Here is a 20,207-nt window from a genome sequence, read left to right on the forward strand (position 1 = left end):
TCACATTAAATGTAGTGAGATAGCGAGCACCAGAGCTTTCTCGTCGCAGCAGGAGGCCGGCATGCAGAATAGCAGGTAGTGTTAGTGTTCTGGCAGTAAACATTTACTGGGAAATGTGCAGAAGTTTTTTTTGTAAGGCAATTACGCTGCCTGCAAACTCCCTGATGTAATACTTCCAAATTGCTGGTTGAACGCAGTCAAACTCTAAAACACAAAAGGCATGCAAAACGTTACACGACTGTCTTCAGAAAGCAGACATATAACATTTATTTATATCAATTTCCTTCAGACCTCCAAAGTATGAAGTACATTTTCAAAGTTCACAATGGCCTAAATATTCCATTTTACTCCGTTTACAAGCTTAAGTTATGATCTGACATCCGTTTTAGTGTAAACTTCAGTTGCTCATTTGTCTTTGTGAAGAGACGTTTCATCAGTCACTACAACAGTATGTGATTTAAAGCCGTGTGTTTTAATTATAGACACTGGTGAAGATGGACGAACTTGACTCATGTATGGACACGGTCGATGATCAGTCTTATAAACAACTATATTTTAATGTCAAACGACTACAAAATCAGCTGCTGTTGAATTAAATGTTTGACATTTTCAGGTAACAGATTTCAGCATAACATTTGATGTGTCCTTGAGCCATAAATATAATGATTAAACAGTTTCCCTTGACATACCTCATGATATCATTAGTCAAAAGCTTAAAGAAAATAAGTATAATTATATATACTGTATACAGGGCTTGACATTAACTTTTTTACTCTCTAGCCACAGTTACAAGTCACTCAGCATGTTCACATCGATACCATGGGGATAAACTAGCCTGACTATGTCAGACTTCGTACTTCTGCTCAATTTCAGTTCGCTTCTGTACTCAGTCTGAAATAGCGATCGCTTTTTAAGGACTACAACAAACGGCTGGTAGAGACTACACAACATTCCTCCCGGGTTAGTGACATCACTAACCCTAGAATTTACATAAACCCCGCCCCCGGGAACGCGATTTATAGATTATCATGGCAGAATATGCTAATCAATGACTAGAAGATAACTATACATACATAAATTCATCAACTAACCATTCAGAAATGTTGTCTACATGTTGTCACTTCTTTTTCAGTCTTTTTCAGTCTTTTCAGGACACAAGCTGTTGTAGCTCCGCCCCCTGTGCCGGGAGCAGCAGCTCATTTGCATTTATAGGAACAGACACAAAAACGGTGTGTTTTTGCTCACCCTCAAAAAGTGACAATTTTAACATGCTAAATAAAAATATCTGTGGGGTATTTTGAGCTAAAACTTCACACACACACTCTGGGGACATCAGAGACTTATTTTACATCTTGTGAAAAGGGCATTATACCACCCCTTTAAAACATAACCGACAGTGTTTATGTGAATTCTCGCCAAGACTGGCATTTTGGCATTATTTTGTGTGTATTTAAGCACAATAAGCAGCGAAAACAAACACAATTTAGTACTGAGAGCCTTTAGTACTGTTTTATCTGTGCACACAATTTGGGTGCTAGCACAAATTCTGCAGGAATGAGTAAAATTATGCACAATACACACAATCCCACAGTGAAATTCAAGCCCTGTAACACCAACAGTATTCATCCTGAGCAAATAAAACAAGTGAGTGAGTGGAGGCGGGTTTGTGTGTAAAGAGATGAGAGAGAGGAAGAGCAGCTGGTATCATGTATCTATTCTGCGGAAAATGAGTATTGGAAGCGTTTCAGAAATTTTACTATCAATATGTATAGAAAAATTTATATTTTTGACAATGACATTAGTCACTTGGCACTTAGTTTATCATTTCAGATTCCTTTTTAAAAGACTACAAATTAAAAATGCATATATTAGGCTATATAAAATTGATTATGTATTTACAATCTTTATTTGAAGTGTCAAGCTACTTTCAAAAGGCGTTTTACTCTATTGTAATCGCTACCGTAGACAAAAGTGTTTATATCCAAGCTATAATATTTTATCCCAGTACTTCTGGGATCATTTGAATAACTGTAACTGTACGTTCACACCGCCGCCGACTTGAGCTTCCAAAGTTACCGGAAGTCATTCATTTTCAACGGAAGCTGGCTTCTTTCAGCTGAAATCCATCGGCGTCGCGTTTTGGCCGTTTTGAGCGACCAGAGCGTCAATCATAAAGTTGAAAGTAGCTCAACTTTATGGTAATCAGCGGCAAAACACCAGCAACCAATCGGAATATAGACGTCCTTAGCGCTGGCTGATTCCAGAGAAACATACGATGTAAACTTTCGTTCCTACCAAAACATTAGTTCTGAGAAAATGGAGGAGAAGCTGATCATCGCCGTTGTTGGGTTTCCTATCATAATCGGATTAATTGCACAGTTTAACCATCATATAGTTTATCATTTGCATGTGTTTTTAAGTCCTGTCAGTTTAACAGGGTGCGCTTGACAGGGCATATATAAGAACGAGCAGAGAGAGAGAGAGAGAGAGAGAGAGAGAGAGAGAGAGAGAGAGAGAGAGAGAGAGAGAGAGAGAGCCCTGGCAGCGCACGCACACTCACTATTAATAATAATAATAATAGCTAATTATTCTTTTTTTCCCGACCAAATGTGACCAAAACGGTTATAAAAATGCTGTCATTATAAATGGTTTCTAGTGTCAATGTATTGCTTGTTTTTTCTGTTTACATTTCATGGTGTGACACAGACTTCAGAGCGGCCAAAGCGTCAACAAGCTTCCCTGTACTTTTTGACAAGCGTCCTTGACAGGGCGGCCAGAGCTTCTTTGCAGCTCAAGTCGGCGGCGGTGTGAACGTACAGTAACACAGAAATAATGATACTGTGTGGTTGAAAAGACTGTTTGTGAAACTGTTTCATATCTATTCGTGACAACTGCTCTCTCTGGGTCAGAACTCAGATCTGATTCTGAATGTTCGCTGTGATCGGACTCGTCAAAGGTTTAACAGACATATCCGAATCTATGTCACTTATGAATAAGATTGCATATTCATATTCATATTACACATTTATGAATAAGATATTCAATCAAGATTGTGATCTTGTAACGATTAATGGTGAAGCTCCAACCTGTGTGAGAATGCAAATTGCTAAGGACTTCGTTCACTTGAGCTAACAGTGTTTGTCAGTTTTCTAAAGTTCTGTATCATAATACAGACATTCATGCACAAATGTGCATATATTCTATGATTCTAATGCACATAAATAGAATAAACTAGTCTTATATAGTCCATGATTTAGCTTAACATTCATTCATTCACAAACATGCATTATAGTAAAATTTACAACAGCAACATTTGTTTACTCATATTATACCTTTGCTTGGAAAACCTACATCTGACTAGGAAGGTAGATAAGCCCATGCTGAATAAAGATGATTCTTTTTAGCATGCATATTTTAATAAGACAGTGAACAGAGTTTGCTTTAGACCAGAGTTCAGCAATAAATATTCATGCCCTCCAGACTGAATTCATTTGGTGGCGTGCCGACTAAACCGGTCTAAAGGCTCCGATCACCACAAAAGGTTTAAGTTTGTTTAAGATCCTCTTCGCAAGTCTTTCCAAAAAGACAGAGCGCTCTCGTATAATTTACTTTGGAGAGTTTATACGAGCCGCGACTCCATTGTTCCGTCACACATTCTGGATTCTTTATGACGCCGAAGATCTATAGCAGCACAATTAACGACTCGCAAATGAATTCCAGAGAAAATGATTAGATGACAGAGAATTAACAAGGATGTTGATATTTCTGGCACAAGGATCAGGGAGAAACGCACAAAGCGAAGTGGCCCAATTAGTGGGTGTTTAGCTGGAGGTGGAGCCCTGAGGGGGGGGGGGGGTCGGGCCCCCGAGGACTAGTTGTCATGGTTACTAGCGTGTCACCGAGGGCCCTTTCCCTTTCACGCTTTCATTCTCCGTTCTGTTCTCCCTCTCAATCACCACCACAATTAGACACAAAAACACAAGTCTCTCTCTTTCTCGCTTTCTCTCTTCAAGGCCAAACTCTCTATTTCAGTCCCTCGAGGGAAGGCTGAACGAAGCAAAAAAAGTGTGTTTTTTATGAACACTGAGCTGAAGTGGAAAGAAAACTTTGAATGTTCTTTTCATTGTTTGTTTTCTTACCCTCACAGTTTTTCCCCTCCTCTAAGTTGATCTGTTCTTTTTGTCTAGGATTACATAATGGTGCCATCCATTCCCATTAAGAGGTGTTGCTTCCCAAAGCGGACGGACCGGGGAGGCTTTGAGCGTTTTACAATCTGACGATGCTTCTGGAGTTTCTCTACATACTGTAGTATTGTGACGTGTGCATTTGCATCTTTAGCATGTGGAATAGTGATTGCAAGATCGATTCATTTCCACGAACTGGTTCTTTTAGGCTATTCGTTTCAAAAACGATTCTGCGGTTCATACATCACTGCACAATGAAATTTATTTCTAACATTAGAAACTTTCAAAAAAAAAAAAAGCCTGTGTGAATGGAAATTGCTGATCATTGCTTTTCATTCATTGGGTCATTGTTGTCAGTTTCATTCTTTGTTCCTGCACGTCAAATTGCATCTTGCACAAGATTCCTACATTCAAGTTTTGCTGCTATTATAATACAATCCAGTGGACTTATTCTATGCTTAAAAACTATATAAAAAGACTAATAACTAGTCTTAACTTAATATGCATGCACAAACTATAGTAAAATGCATTTACATCTTTCAACAATAACGTTTTTGCATGTTTTAATTCCATTTTATTTCATAATACTAGTTGTAGTAAGCATTTTTCCAGTATCTACATCATGCATGCAGTCAGTCTGTGCATGAAGACCAGAAGATCCCATAGAGAGAGAGAGAGAAAAACAGCACAGAATTAAAGCAACTTCCATACATTTTTGATGCATATTAATGACTCATCTAAACTGAGAAACGTCTAATATTAATATCACTCACTGATCTTAGCCTATTAGCTCTGTGTGAAGACAGTTATTTCACTTCCAACAGCAGCAGACGACAGTGAAATGTGTCTAAAGCTACAGGGAGCAACAAGCCTGCCGGTCAAACACGCTGAATAGTCTGCGCTTCAAGAGTCAGAAGTAATGCTCTGCTGTGCTTTATGGACTCGGTCGGCCAGTTGGCTCGCCACTATGCAAATCCAAGCTTGAAAAGAAAAAACACCCTGGAGTCTTACAGAAGGAAGCCCTCGTGTCTTACATCTGATGCTGCAGCTCTGAAGGTTTAATCTCACATGTGTTTACTCTACAGTTACATGGATCTGCTTCTCCTACAGCAATGAGAATAAATGGAGCACAGAAGGAGACTTTGGAACACGTCGTCTTCTGAGAAAAACGGCATAGGTTTTCAGATGAGGCCCATCAGTGTCTGAAACAGCCCAAAATCGCCAAGATGCTAAAGTTTGCAATCAATATACAGACTGACAGATTTCTACAATTTCTCATCAATTTCTTCCGAGACCAAATCCTTTATATGGGAGATTGTTTCCACCATGTAATAACAAATTTAAAATGTAATTGCAACTTTTTATCTCTCAATTCTAAGAGTTGTGACTTTTGCAACTATTTCTCAGAGTTGCAAAGTTATTTCTCAGAGTTCCAACTTTATTTCTCATTTACGACTATTTCTCAAAGTTGCGACGTTATTTCTCAGTTGCGATGTTATTTCTCATAGTTGCAATGTTATTTCTCAGAGTTGATGTCATTTCTCAGAGTTGCGATGTTATTTGCGATGTTATTTCTCAGAGTTGCAATGTTATTTCTCAGTTGCGATGTTATTTCTCAAAGTTGCAATGTCATTTCTCAGAGTTGACGTCATTTCTCAGAGTTGCAATGTTATTTGCGATGTTACTTCTCAGAGTTGCAACGTTATTTCTCAGAGTTGCAAAGTTATTTCTCAAAGTTGCAACGTTATTTCTCAGAGTTGCAACGTTATTTCTCAGAGTTGCAAAGTTATTTCTCAAAGTTGCAACGTTATTTCTCAGAGTTGCAACGTTATTTCTCAGAGTTGCAAAGTTATTTCTCAAAGTTGCGAAGTCATTTCTCAGAGTTGCGACGTTATTTCTCAGAGTTGCAAAGTTATTTCTCAAAGTTGCAACGTTATTTCTCAGAGTTGCAACGTTATTTCTCAGAGTTGCAAAGTTATTTCTCAAAGTTGCGAAGTCATTTCTCAGAGTTGCGATGTTATTTCTCAAAGTTGCAACGTTATTTCTCAGAGTTGCAACGTTATTTCTCAGAGTTGCAACGTTATTTCTCATAGTTGCAATGTTATTTCTCAGAGTTGATGTCATTTCTCAGAGTTGCGATGTTATTTGCGATGTTATTTCTCAGAGTTGCAATGTTATTTCTCAGTTGCGATGTTATTTCTCAAAGTTGCAATGTCATTTCTCAGAGTTGACGTCATTTCTCAGAGTTGCAATGTTATTTGCGATGTTACTTCTCAGAGTTGCAACGTTATTTCTCAGAGTTGCAAAGTTATTTCTCAAAGTTGCAACGTTATTTCTCAGAGTTGCAACGTTATTTCTCAGAGTTGCAAAGTTATTTCTCAAAGTTGCGAAGTCATTTCTCAGAGTTGCGATGTTATTTCTCAAAGTTGCAACGTTATTTCTCAGAGTTGCAACGTTATTTCTCAGAGTTGCAAAGTTATTTCTCAAAGTTGCGACGTCATTTCTCAGAGTTGCGATGTTATTTCTCAAAGTTGCAACGTTATTTCTCAGAGTTGCAGTTATTTCTCAAAGTTGCAACGTCATTTCTCAGAGTTGCGATGTTATTTCTCAAAGTTCCAACTTTATTTCAACTTTATTTCTTACGACTATTTATCAGAGTTGCGACATCATTTTTCAGAGTTGCAACGTCATTTCTCAGAGTTGCGATGTTATTTCTCAAAGTTCCAACTTTATTTCTCCTTTACGACTATTTATCAGAGTTGCGACATCATTTATCAGAGTTGCGAAACATTATTTCTCAGAGTTGACGTTATTTCTCAGAGTTGCGATGTTATTTGCGATGTTATTTCTCAGAGTTGACGTTATTTCTCAGAGATGCAACGTCATTTCTCAGAGTTGCGATGTTATTTGCGATGTCATTTCTCAGAGTTGCGACGTTATTTCTCAGATTTGACGTTATTTCTCAGAGATGCAATGTTATTTCTCAGAGTTGACGTTATTTCTCAGAGATGCAACGTCATTTCTCAGAGTTGCGATGTTATTTGCGATGTTATTTCTCAGAGTTGCGACGTTATTTCTCAGATTTGACGTTATTTCTCAGAGATGCAATGTTATTTCTCAGAGTTGACGTTATTTCTCAGAGATGCATTGTCATTTCTCAGAGTTGCGATGTTATTTGCAATGTTATTTCTCAGAGTTGCGACGTTATTTCTCAGAGTTCCAACATCATTTCTCAGTGTTGCAATTAGAGTTCGGTACCAAGTCGGTACTGAAATGTAAAATTTTTTAGCCCTGTTGAGCAGAATCATAAAGACCTCTGATTGGCCATCGTTTTCACATGCTCATCGGCTATGTCTGTGATTGGCTACAATGATCAACACATGGGAGCGTTTGAAAGTGTTTTGTGGCTGTATCTGTGTAAGCGCTCGGTGAGGAGCATCATCGATGGATATTTACAACATGTTTTTTGAAGTGCTGATCATTGTAGCCAATCAGAGACATGACATGAGTACAATGGCCAATCAGAGGCGTTTACGATTCCGCTCAACAGCGCTCAAAGCGTCACATTTTTATAATTTCAGTACCGTCTTTGTACTTTTTGACAATTCTAGTTGCAACATTATTTCAGAGATGCAATATCACTAATTTTTATTAAATGAACCACACATGAAACTTAATTCAGTTTCCTAAACAAATAAAATAAATTCTAAAAGATCAAATTTAAAGTGGAATTTTTACAGAGGTTTGCTAACAATTAGAAGTTAGTTTAACCATAATATCAAAGTAATCTTTTTTTGAGGGGAAAAAAAATCTGTCTTTTCACTAAAACACTGAAGTGTAGGTGGTTATACTAGTTACATCATGTTGAAGGTTTTCTTGGCTCTTGGTTTTGTGCAATCTATTCCCTCATTGGTTATATAAGCCCCCAACGCTGAGAACTGCAGGAATATATATTTAAAAAAAAATACAAATGCAATATTTTACTCCAGGCCGTTGTTGAAATCAGTTGCACACCTGCACCAAAGCTTACAGTATTTAACATTTTTTAATTTGTTCCAGTAGGAACAATTGCTCAGCAGAAAACTGTCAGATAACATTACAGGTGAGATGGAAATTCCCTCAGAAAGACTGTAAACACCATTATGCCTCTGTAATAGTTTGAAGCTCACCTGACATCCTAGAAGCAGATCTGGCTGGCACACACAGCACCCTGTAGTCTAAAGCCTAATCCTATTAAAGCGGAACTAGGTATTACTGAGATCTAAAACCCACCCGCCCTCACAAAGCTGCGAACAAATGAAGAGGAAAGTTAAGGAACACCTCCAAAGCCTTCTGGACAAAAGGGTAAAAGCGAAGATTTATAATAACACACGGCTGGAGCATTGCTTGTGCGATAAACAGCTGCATATGCATTAGATAAGAAATATGTAGAAGGCAGCTGCATGGGAATGGAGCATTAATCTGCATTAAAAGGCTTAGCAACTGGGACATTTTCATCAATGCCATTCAAGTGGCTGATTCAAGACTAGGAATATTCCACGATAATCTGCCTTTTTAAGGGATAATATGTCTGAGAAAGCATAACAGAATGAATTAAAGAGGTTGCCAACAACTCAAAAAACATTAATATAATACAGGGGTCTTCAAAAAAGGGTTCGGAAGATATACTTTGATTTCAAAGTCATTTCTGTGGACAAAAAAAAAATGCATTTAAAGTAAATAAATAAAAAATAAAAAAAACGAAATAAATGTACAAATAAAGAAATAATAAATATATACCTACTGATGCTTGATTGACATCCTCTCATTAACATGTTGCGCGAAGGAAAAATAAATATGCAACTAAATGCAAAAGAAAAATGAATCAAAGAAAAACAGAAATATAGACAAAAAATTACTTTCAATTTTGCATTTCCTCAGCCATTTATTTGTTTTATGCTCTATTTTATGCATCTATTTATTTATTTAATTATCGGTTTATCTCCTTGCACATTTATTTATTCATATATTTATTTATTTATGCAAGAATATGTGGATTTAATCATTTATTTATTTGCATATTTATTGTTTTTGCAGGTTTTTGTCCTCTATAATAAATATTTGTATGAAATATAAATAAATAAATACAAATAATTACAATAAATACAAAAATAACAACAATAAATACACAAACAATAATTAATAAATATATACAAATAAATAAATAAAAATATAATAAATAAATACATTTATAAAATAGCTAAATAAATAAATATATAAAAAACAACTAGAATAAATGTATCAAAATTACTAAATAAACATGAAATAGATAAATAGAAAACAAATTAAATAAACACACACATACATGATACATGTAAGAAACAGGTATTTTTAAGCACTTTTTTGTCACAGACACAACCATTGTCCTGAAGAGGGCGCTGTGTGCAGCGAGTGCACTGAGTTTAGCATGTGGAATGCAGTTGCAGAGTCAGACTGTTAACATGTTGTTCCCATCCAAGTAGTTTGTGAAGTCTTTGTGAGAGGCTATACAAGTCAGGTGCTACACTTCAGCAAACTAAAACACTGAGATGTTACTGTAATCCAGAGGATTTAGGAGTATGATTAAGAGATAACCTAATGTGGATGAAGAAACGGATCACTGATACCTGCAAACACAAAGGACTGAGTCGGTTCAGTTCACTTTCAGTAAATACTGTAGAAGCTCGAGTTCTCACAGCTGAGTTGAGCCAGTGGTGTCACATCAGTCAGAATATGCTGAGATCTACTGGTGTCATGTGTTTATTCATTTTCTAAGACAAAGATTGTCATAAAATACAGAAGTAGAAACTGGTAGCTTGAGCTGGGCTCCTGTGCCAGTGGTGTTAGTGATAGAGCTCTGCTGCCATCTTCTGGCTGACTTTAGAACAGACACTCAAAGAAAAGGCTATAAACATACAGTGAAACTCGAAAAATTAGAATATCACGCAAAAGTTGATTTATTTCAGTAATTCAACTTAAAAGGTGAAACTAATATATTATATTGACTCATTACATGCAAAGTGAGATATTTCAAGCCTTTATTTGTAATAAGTTTGATGATTATGACTTACACCTTATGAAAATTTTCAATTTGGGGTTTTCATAAGCTTTCATAAGCAATATTATAACAAATAAAAGGTACAAAAAATTAAGAACATGATTAAAAAGAAAGTCCTCATGATTAATAAGCTTATAAAATAATGAGACCAACTTTGCATGTTTCCCACAACACCATAGAATTAAAAAAGATCTAAAGTAATGAAAAGCGCAGATAGGAGAGCTAAAGTCACGGCTCTGAACCGGTTCAAGGAGTGAACACAAAAACCACTAACAAACTAAGAGAATTTTAACAGGAACAAACAAAACGAAATCAAGCTTAATTGTTTTGAAGATGAAAAAAACACTAGAGCTATTTTTTTAAATAATTGAACACTATGTTGTCAAAGTTATCCTGGCTTTATACAGCTATAGTCAGTCACTTGCATGTGTCATTAACATTTGAACTAAATCAAGCTCAAATTGATGATTATTTTTATCAGCAAGAGTCAGAGATCTGTGTTTTGTCCATCATTAGAACGGTGCGTCGCGGTTCATTTTCATCAACTTACAGGTTACACAGGTTATTGGACTGTAAAGTTTGTCCTGTCTGTCGTTTAATCATTTGGCCAGAAGCCTGTGTTATTAAAGATGAGGTGCTGTGCATCTGTATCGGCTGACTAGACCACATTATGCTAAACAGCCTAATATTAGACTTCTCTCCTCAATACATAACCTATAGCCTTTACAAACATGTGTTTTTTGAGTAAAAATAACAATGCATCTGTTGAAATAACCTGTTCTTTATTCATCCTTGCACTGCAAACATGCAGAGACTTATGGCAAGCCGTTTTAACTTTTATTCATTTCCAGGATACTAATTCTTGATATCAACAATTCAGTTTTCACTAGTTAAAATGATAGTTATTGATATCAGGAATTAGATTTCTACTATAACAATGGCAATTTTTGATATCAGAAATTACATTTCCTAGTAACAATGCTAATTCTTGATATCCACAATTAAATTTTCACTAGTTAAAATGATAATTCTTGATATCAACAATTTAATTTCAGCTAGTAAAAACTGTAATTCTTGATATCTGTAATTGTATTTTCACTAGTGAAATGTCACCATAGGCTTATGGCAAGCCGTTTTAACTTTTATTCATTTCCAGGATATGAATCCTTGATATCAACAATTCAATTTTCACTAATTAAAATTATAGTTATGGATATCAGGAATTAGATTTATACTAGTAACAATGGCTATTTTTGATATCAGAAATTACATTTCCACTAGTAACAATGCTAATTCTTGATATCCACAATTCAATTTTCACTAGTAACAACTATAATTCTTGATATCTGTAATTGTATTTTCACTAGGGAAATGTAACCATAGGCTGCCATTCAAAATCAATTGTTGAAATCAAGAATTGATTTCTTGTTGAAATTCCAGTTTCACATATCAGAAATACAGTTCTTACTAGTAAAAAACGTTATTTTTGATATCAAGAATTAAACTGTCACTAGTTGAAATGTCTATTCTTGATATCAACAATTGAATTGCTACTAGTAACAATGTTCATTTTTGATATCAATAATTCCATTTTCACTAGTGACAATGTTAATTTCTGATATCATGAACGTGATTGTTACTAGTAAGAAAGCCATTTTAGATATCTGAAATTATATTGATATCAGAAATACATTTTCAGATATCAAAAATGACAAATTTTACTAGTAGCAATTCAATTGTTGATATCAAGAATAGACATTTCAACTAGTGACAATTGAATTATTGATATCAAAAAATGTATTTCTACTAGTAAGAAATCAATTCTTGATATCAACAATTGATTTTGAATGGCAGCCTATGGTGACATTTCACTAGTGAAAATATAATTACAGATATCAAGTAAATTGTTGATATCAAAAATGTAATTCTTGATATCAACAATTCATATACTGGAAATTAATAATAGTTAAAACGGCTTGCCATAGGAGACTGTGGTATAAGCGTCACACACTTCTGCTGTATGAGGTTCTGCCGGTAGTTTGAGGATCCAATGGAGTTACAAGGTTTAGTCAAAAGCTCTTTTCAGTATAAAGTTCTATTCAAGCTCTTTATAAAGTATAGCCAAAAAAGTAAATACAATTAAAAATGAAAAAAAAAAAAAAAAACATTATTAATGGACCTACGAGCATCAGCTTTATTTAAAGATGAACTCACAGAACTGAAGAGCAAATTAACAACACACACCTGAAATGAACGAATAATCAGTAACAGGAGGAAGACAGACCTGAACTAATCAACTAATCAGGTGAAAGGGGCGTGGCTTTGAGTAAGATGGCTGCAACTGTTTCTCTCTGCTCAAAGGCCTGATGAAATCCATTAAAATCATCAAATTGCACTGACATCCAACAAAAGTCAAGACTGTTTGGAGTACAATGGCCAATACTGCAAAAATAGCAGCTGAAATGGCGGAAATTAAAAATTCCCTGAATTTTATGTCAAAGGAAATAAGTGAAGTGGTGGGACAACAAAGAAAACTGACAGGCCTCATGGAGGAGATCAGGCAACTAAAAACTATTATCCAACAGAAGGATGAACGTATTGAGCTCCTGGAACAAAGGGTGGATGACTTGGAACAGTATTCCAGAGCTGATGACCTTGTAATCACCGGCCTAGAGACTAGGCATCAAAGTTATGCCCGGGCTACAGGCCCATCTGGGGACCAACAAGGTGAGGATGCACCATCTGAGGAGCTTGAAACCCTGGAGCAACAAGTGGTGCGCTTCATGAAGAGCAAAACCATTCCTCTGGACAGTCAGCAAATTTCAGCATGTCATATTCTTCCAAGTAAGGACAAAAAAACTAAACCTAAAATCATTGTCAAGTTTGCAAGTAGAAAGTATAAGGTGGAAATCCTGAAGGAAGCTAAGAAACTTAAAGGCACCGGAGTGTATTTAAATGAGCACTTGACAAAGAAAAATGCAGAAATTGCTTGGACCAGTCGTACCCTGAAAAAGGAAAATAAAATTCAATCAACTTGGACCAGGAATGGAAAAGTTTTCATTCGTACGAATGGACCTCCGGAACAAGCCAAGGTGATTATGGTGAGAAAAATGAAGGACCTGGATCTGTACAAATGACAATAGTGAGTGCATCATTCCTTTTTTCTGCTTGATTATTGGATCTCTTATAAGGAACTCATGACTCTCTCATTTAAGACTGAAGCCTTTGCAAGTGTTGATTATATAGAACGTGATACATATGATTTTGAAAATAATGTGGATCCAGAGATTAATTTATTTAATCATATTAGGGACTCATGTCAGTATTACACTGAGGAACAACTTGATGAGGTACAAATTGAACAGGCATTTTCTTTTATTCATTTCAATTGTAGAAGTCTATCAAAACATTTTTCTGAAATCAAACATTTTTTGGAGACATTTAAAGGAAGATTTAAGTTAATTGCTTTATCTGAAACATGGATAAAGAAAGGCAAGGAGGTTGATCTGAAATTAAAGGGCTATGATTTATATGTCACCAACAGAGTCAATAGGACTGGAGGGGGAGTGGCCCTCTATATCTATAATGAATTGAAATGTAGACCAGTTAAATGCATGACAACAGCCATTAATGATTTAATGGAAAGTGTAGCTGTAGAAATAGAAATAGAACAAAATAGGAATATTGTTGTTGCATGTGTATATAGAAAACCAGGATCAAAAGTGGAAACCTTCATGGATAAATTAGAAGAAATGATTCATGGTCTAAATAATAAACGAAATCTCGTAATTTGTGGAGATTATAATATTGATCTTCTAAAGGTAGATTCACATATACAAAACTCAGATTTTTTAGAGATATTATATAAAAATGGGCTGTATCCATTAATAACGAAGCCTAGCAGAATAACCACAACTAGTGCAACTTTAATAGACAATATTTTTACAAATGTTTTGGAGAATCACATTACTAGTGGGTTGGTAATAAATGATATAAGTGACCATCTGCCTATATTTGCAATATTTGACTACAAATTGTCTAAAAAAACAATATACCAACAAATATACAAAAGAAAAAGGAGTGCTGATCATATTAATAAGTTTAGGAATGATTTATTCAAACAAGAGTGGAAAGAGGTGTACACAGATGATGTAAACAATGCTTATAATTCTTTTCTTAAATGTTATCTTACTCTGTATAATAAGCACTGTCCTGAGATCCTATGCAGATCCAAACAAAGGCAAAATAGTAAACCTTGGATAACAAACGGATTAAAAAATGCCTCTAAAAAGAAAAACAGACTTTATAAGGAGTTTATTAAATCAAGAACAGAGAATGCAGAAAAACGCTATAAGAAATATAAAAATAAGTTGACTAATATATTGAGACAAGCAAAAAAGGACTATTATAATAGAATGTTGCATGAAAATAAAAATAACATAAAGGCTACATGGAATATTCTGAATAATGTAATTGGGAATAAGACTGGACGAACGGAATTACCTAAATATTTTGAAAAGGACAATAGGGTGATTGAAAATAAATATGAAATGGTTCATGAACTAAATCAATTCTTTGTAAATGTAGGACCTAGCTTAGCAAATGAAATACCAATACCTAGTGATCAGCTAGGGGGAGTCTGGAAAAGGGAAAATAGGATTATGCAGTCAATGTATCTAGGTGAGGTGACTGAAAATGAAATATTATCTGTGGTTTATAAGCTAAAAAACAAGACCTCAACGGATAGTGATGGTATTGACATGAAAATAATAAAAAACACAATTGATTGCATTATTAAACCATTATATTATATAATTAATTATTCTTTTACAGAAGGAGTTTTCCCAGATAGTATGAAAACAGCTAAGGTAATACCTTTTTTTAAAACTGGAGATAAACATATTTTTAATAACTATAGACCAGTATCTCTCCTATCTCAATTTTCCAAAGTGTTTGAAAAACTCTTTGTTAATAAATTAGACAACTTTATTGAAAAACATGAATTATTAAATGAAAATCAGTACGGATTTAGGTCAAATAGGTCTACAAGCTTGGCTATCATGAAAATTATTGAAGATATTACAACCGCAATAGATAGAAATAAATACACAATAGGAGTGTTCATTGATTTAAAGAAGGCATTTGACACTATAGATCATCAAATTCTCATTTCTAAATTATATACTTATGGAATTAGAGGAGTTGCACTGGACTGGTTAACCAGCTATTTACAACAACGACAACAATATGTTGAGTTTGACGGTTATAGGTCAGAATGTATGAATATAGAATGTGGACTACCACAAGGCTCAATTTTAGGACCCAAACTTTTTATTTTATATATAAATGAGATTTGTGAGGTTTCAAACATGTTACACTATGTATTATTTGCAGACGATACAAATTTATACAGTTCAGGAAATGACTTGAAAACCTTAGCTAATAATATTGAAGATGAAATGATTAAACTAAAATTGTGGTTTGATGTAAATAAATTATCTTTAAATTTGAATAAGACAAAGTTTATGATATTCAGCAATAAAAGAAAGGAGGAAGTCAGCTTATCTATAAACAATGTAAACATTGAGAAGGTGTCTGAAATCAGATTTCTAGGAGTCACCTTAGATGAGAAATTGACGTGGAAAAGTCATATATTGCATATAAAAAATAAAATGGGAAAAAGCTTATTTATCTTGAATAAGGTTAAATACAGTTTACCATATAATACAATGAAAATGTTATATTGTTCAATGATTTTGCCTTATTTAAACTATTGTGTAGAAATATGGGGAAATACATATCATAGCAACATTATGCCTTTATTTATTTTAAAGAAAAGAGCCATTCGCATTATTTTTAAAGCAGGATATAGAGACCATACAAATCAATTCTTTATTAGGTCAGGATTATTAAAAATTAAAGACATTATAGAATTACAAACTCTATTAGTGATGTTTAAAGCTAGAAGCAAAGCTCTTCCAAATGACTTACAAAAGTTATTTGTTTTTACTTCTGAAGATGAAAATCACAGACGGCCGTATGACTTTAAACATCAAATAGCAAGAACAAATTTGAAACAAATGTGTTTGTCTGTTGCTGGAGTAAAAGCATGGAATTCTTTAAGGAAAGATTTAAAAAGCTGCAAAAATATTTTGGAATTTAAAAGGAGTTATAAAAAGAAACAACTTGAATTATATCAAACTGAATTTTGATTTTGTTTGTATGTGATCATTGTAAAACGTTTAAATAAATATCAAATATGTTGGAGTGTGGGTGATGGTGGAGGGAATAATGCTAATGTTATCTACTATTTATGTTAATACATTTTGGGTGATGCTAATGTCATCTATTATTTATGTTAATAAATTTTGGGTGGTGGTGGAGGGAACAATGCTAATGCCATCTATTTATGTTTATAAAGGGGGCAGATAAATATAAGAATATTATTCTTCCATCTGCTCCTTTCTGATCATGGAAATGTAAAGGAAAAATTCATATGAATTGTGTGTTCCTTGGACAAATAATGCATTTTCATGAAAGGAATAAAAGAGAAATGAAAAATGAATGAATGAATCAACCCAACACAGACAAAGACAGATATCAGAACAGTGACAGGAGTGAAGAAGCATTACATGTTTTAAGCCCTGTCTGAAGTAGCTTACTACAAAATATATCAATATGCAATTGTTCATTTGTCTCAACAATGGATCGAATAAATCTGTCACATTCCTGGAAGCAATAAATCACACTCTATCTATCTATCTATCTATCTATCTATCTATCTATCTATCTATCTATCTATCTATCTATCTATCTATCTATCTATCTATCTATCTATATATATATATATATATATATATATATATATATAAAGCAAATATATATATATATATATATATATATATATATATATATATATATATATATATATATATATATATATATATATATATATATATATATATCGAATGGGTACAACATGACGTGCTATTACTAAAGGAGTGGGACTTGATATATATATATATATATATATAAAGCAAATATATATATATATATATATATATATATATATATATATATATATATATATATATATATATATATATATCGAATGGGTACAACATGACGTGCTATTACTAAAGGAGTGGGACTTGATATATATATATATATATATATAAAGCAAATATATATATATATATATATATATATATATATATATATATATATATATATATATATATATATATATATATATATATATATATATATATATATATATCAAGTCCCACTCCTTTAGTAATAGCACGTCATGTTGTACCCATTCGACCGCAAAAATGAGAAACAAAAAAAAAAAATAGTGCAAGTTCTATCAGACTGCCAGCAGGAGGAGACAAACACTCATGTGTAGATCAGCCTGCACCGCAGATAATAACCAGCAGAGACCAGTAGAGACCAGCAGAACTCACTATGCTGCCCATCAGCTTGATCTACTGACCTCTACTGAACTTTAACACTCTCTGATTACACCAATCAAATGATTGATGCAGTTGCTACCAGCCAATCACTGGGCTCTATTTACTCTATCTCATTTCAGACGTCAACAGAAGGTGTAATACACACACACACACACACACATACATACATACATACATATATATATAAGTTAATTAAACATGCATATTGTCACACTTGTTACAATGCAAACTGTCATTTAACAGGCTATTAGATTAAACAGGGATAATAGAGGCAATTATTAAACACATTTAAAAAGAGTAAATTATCTTTCCTTACAAGAAAAGTTTGCAGTTATATTTTTTATACATTTTATTTTATTTTGGGTTGGTAAACAGAATTCAAACAATGCTTTTAAGTCAATGAGAAAACACATTGACTGGAAGTTTTAACTCAGACTTACTGATGTCTAGCTTTTGTGACAAACTAGCACACGCCTGACTTCAAATAAATCATTACAAATTACATGTTAAATGTGGAGATTGGAGACATTTATAAATCTTATTATGAGCAGTGCAAAAAAAAGATTCTTCACATGACACCGCTGGATACGAGTTATCAGTTTGTGCAGGTGCATCGCATCACTTCTCACACACACACACACACACACACACACAGTGTCATCTGACGTGAAGAATCAAAGTCGAGGTGACTCTTTCAGCATCAGATCCAGCTGTAGTTCTAACAGTGTCTTTCAGGAGGGAATACTGACACAGCTCTTACCTTGGCGGAGCACATCTTCTCCACTCATATACAGTCCACTGATAGTCCATAAAGAGTCCCATTGTGTCATGACACGCTCCTTCAAATGCGCCTTTACACTGTCTTTACAACTCTCTCATTCAGATTTACCGTCAAATGTGTCAATATCAATCCATTCCCCGCGCGTCTTCAGAGAGGTCGCGCTTCATCATTGCAGTCAGTGTTATTTATGACTCGCGCGCTGTAACGGTGTCTAACCAGCAAAACACTAAAGACACTCAATTTAAACTTTGACAAGCATTTCGACACGAGCAACATAGTCGTCGAAGAGCAAAGCAAGCCTAAATCCATGTTGCCTGGTGATACAGAGAGCTCCGCTGTGTCCAAAGGGAGAAGTTCAAGCTTCTGAAAGTTCCCAAACTCAACAAGTGCGCCCTTCATTCCACAGGCGCGCACACGCGCGCAGACTCGCACCACTGCATCATGGGACTTGTAGTTTTGTAGGATATTCTTTTATATAAATATGATATATAACATTTAATGATGGCTATATCTTATGGAAGCTTGTTCATGGCACGGAATATTGTGACTTTTTATCTCATAATTGGTTTAGATATACATTTTAATTCTGTGTTAAAACAAGTTTCCATTATATATATTATGAACATTATGAACTTATTTCATTAAAAGAATATTTCAATTATTTTACGTTGCTGAAACTTAACTGCATTGATTAAAACCATTCTATTTAAAAACATTAACTCTACACTCATTTATTTATCTGCTATAGCTAAAACACATTAAATATCATTTAATTTCCTTCAAGCAAAACATGCTGGGATCTAGAAATCTGCTGTAACTGTTACAGTTTGAGTTCTGCTTATAATCAGTTATTGAGTTCATGTAACTTTGTCTATTAAGTGCAATGAACTCATTTCATTTAATAAATCTGACTCTTGATGTAAATACAGTTTTGACCAATTCATATTAATTGAGAGACTACAAAAAATTTAACAAATTAATTTGGTCACACTTTAGTTTAGGGTCCAATTCTCACTATTAACTATTGTATTAACGACTTTTGCCTTAATAAACTCCTAATTATTGCCTTTTTAACAGTTAGTAAGTTAAGTTTAGGTATTGGGTGATTAAGGCATGTAGAATATGAATTAGGGATTAATATGTGCTTTATAAGTACTAATAAACAGCCAATATAATACGCATGCTAATAAACAACTATTGAACCCTAAAGTATTACCATTCATTTACTTTAAAATGAATCTTCATGCTGCAGGACCATTAAAACCATTAAAACCAACTCGTAAAACTAAAAAGAAAACAAAATTGTGAGTTACAGCATATAAAACCATCCAGTTTCCCTTATGCAAATACTTTTTAACCTAAAATTTCTATGCAAAAGGTTACCCTATTCTTGACTCAATTTTAAAGAACCCTAAAAAGATCCCAAATAGGGATACATGTCTAAAAGTATTGCATTATACTTTTGTTTTATGAGTTATTTCTTTTTCTTTTCGTTTTGTCTTGTGATAAAGTATTTATGAGCAGTTTAATTCATAAAATTTAATTAAAAGAGATTTTTTTTTGTTTTTTTGTTTTTTACAATTAATTAAAGCAAAATCCATAAAAAGTGCTGACGGAACCCTTTCCATATAGAAGCTTTTCTTCTAAGAGTGTAGATTCTTGATGTCAAATGTCCACGTCAATTATTCAGT

At 34.0% G+C, this 20,207-nt stretch overlaps 1 long non-coding RNA gene across 2 annotated transcripts in view; it reads right to left on the bottom strand.

Annotated features, from left to right (window-relative positions):
- The window catches only part of LOC308706752, a 71,579-nt gene extending 52,625 nt beyond the window's left edge, over nt 1-18,954 (bottom strand). Inside the window, exon 1 of one of the 2 annotated variants that reach the window (XR_014032085.1) lies at nt 18,496-18,954. This is a non-coding gene — a long non-coding RNA (uncharacterized lncRNA). The remainder of the gene's footprint in view (nt 1-18,495) is intronic. The other variant, XR_014032086.1, reaches the window with a different exon arrangement.
- Between the last annotated feature and the right edge of the window lie 1,253 nt (nt 18,955-20,207).

This window comes from Scardinius erythrophthalmus (assembly GCF_964197995.2).
Source record: "Scardinius erythrophthalmus genome assembly, chromosome: 18".
Classification (NCBI taxonomy): Eukaryota; Metazoa; Chordata; class Actinopteri; order Cypriniformes; family Leuciscidae; genus Scardinius; species Scardinius erythrophthalmus.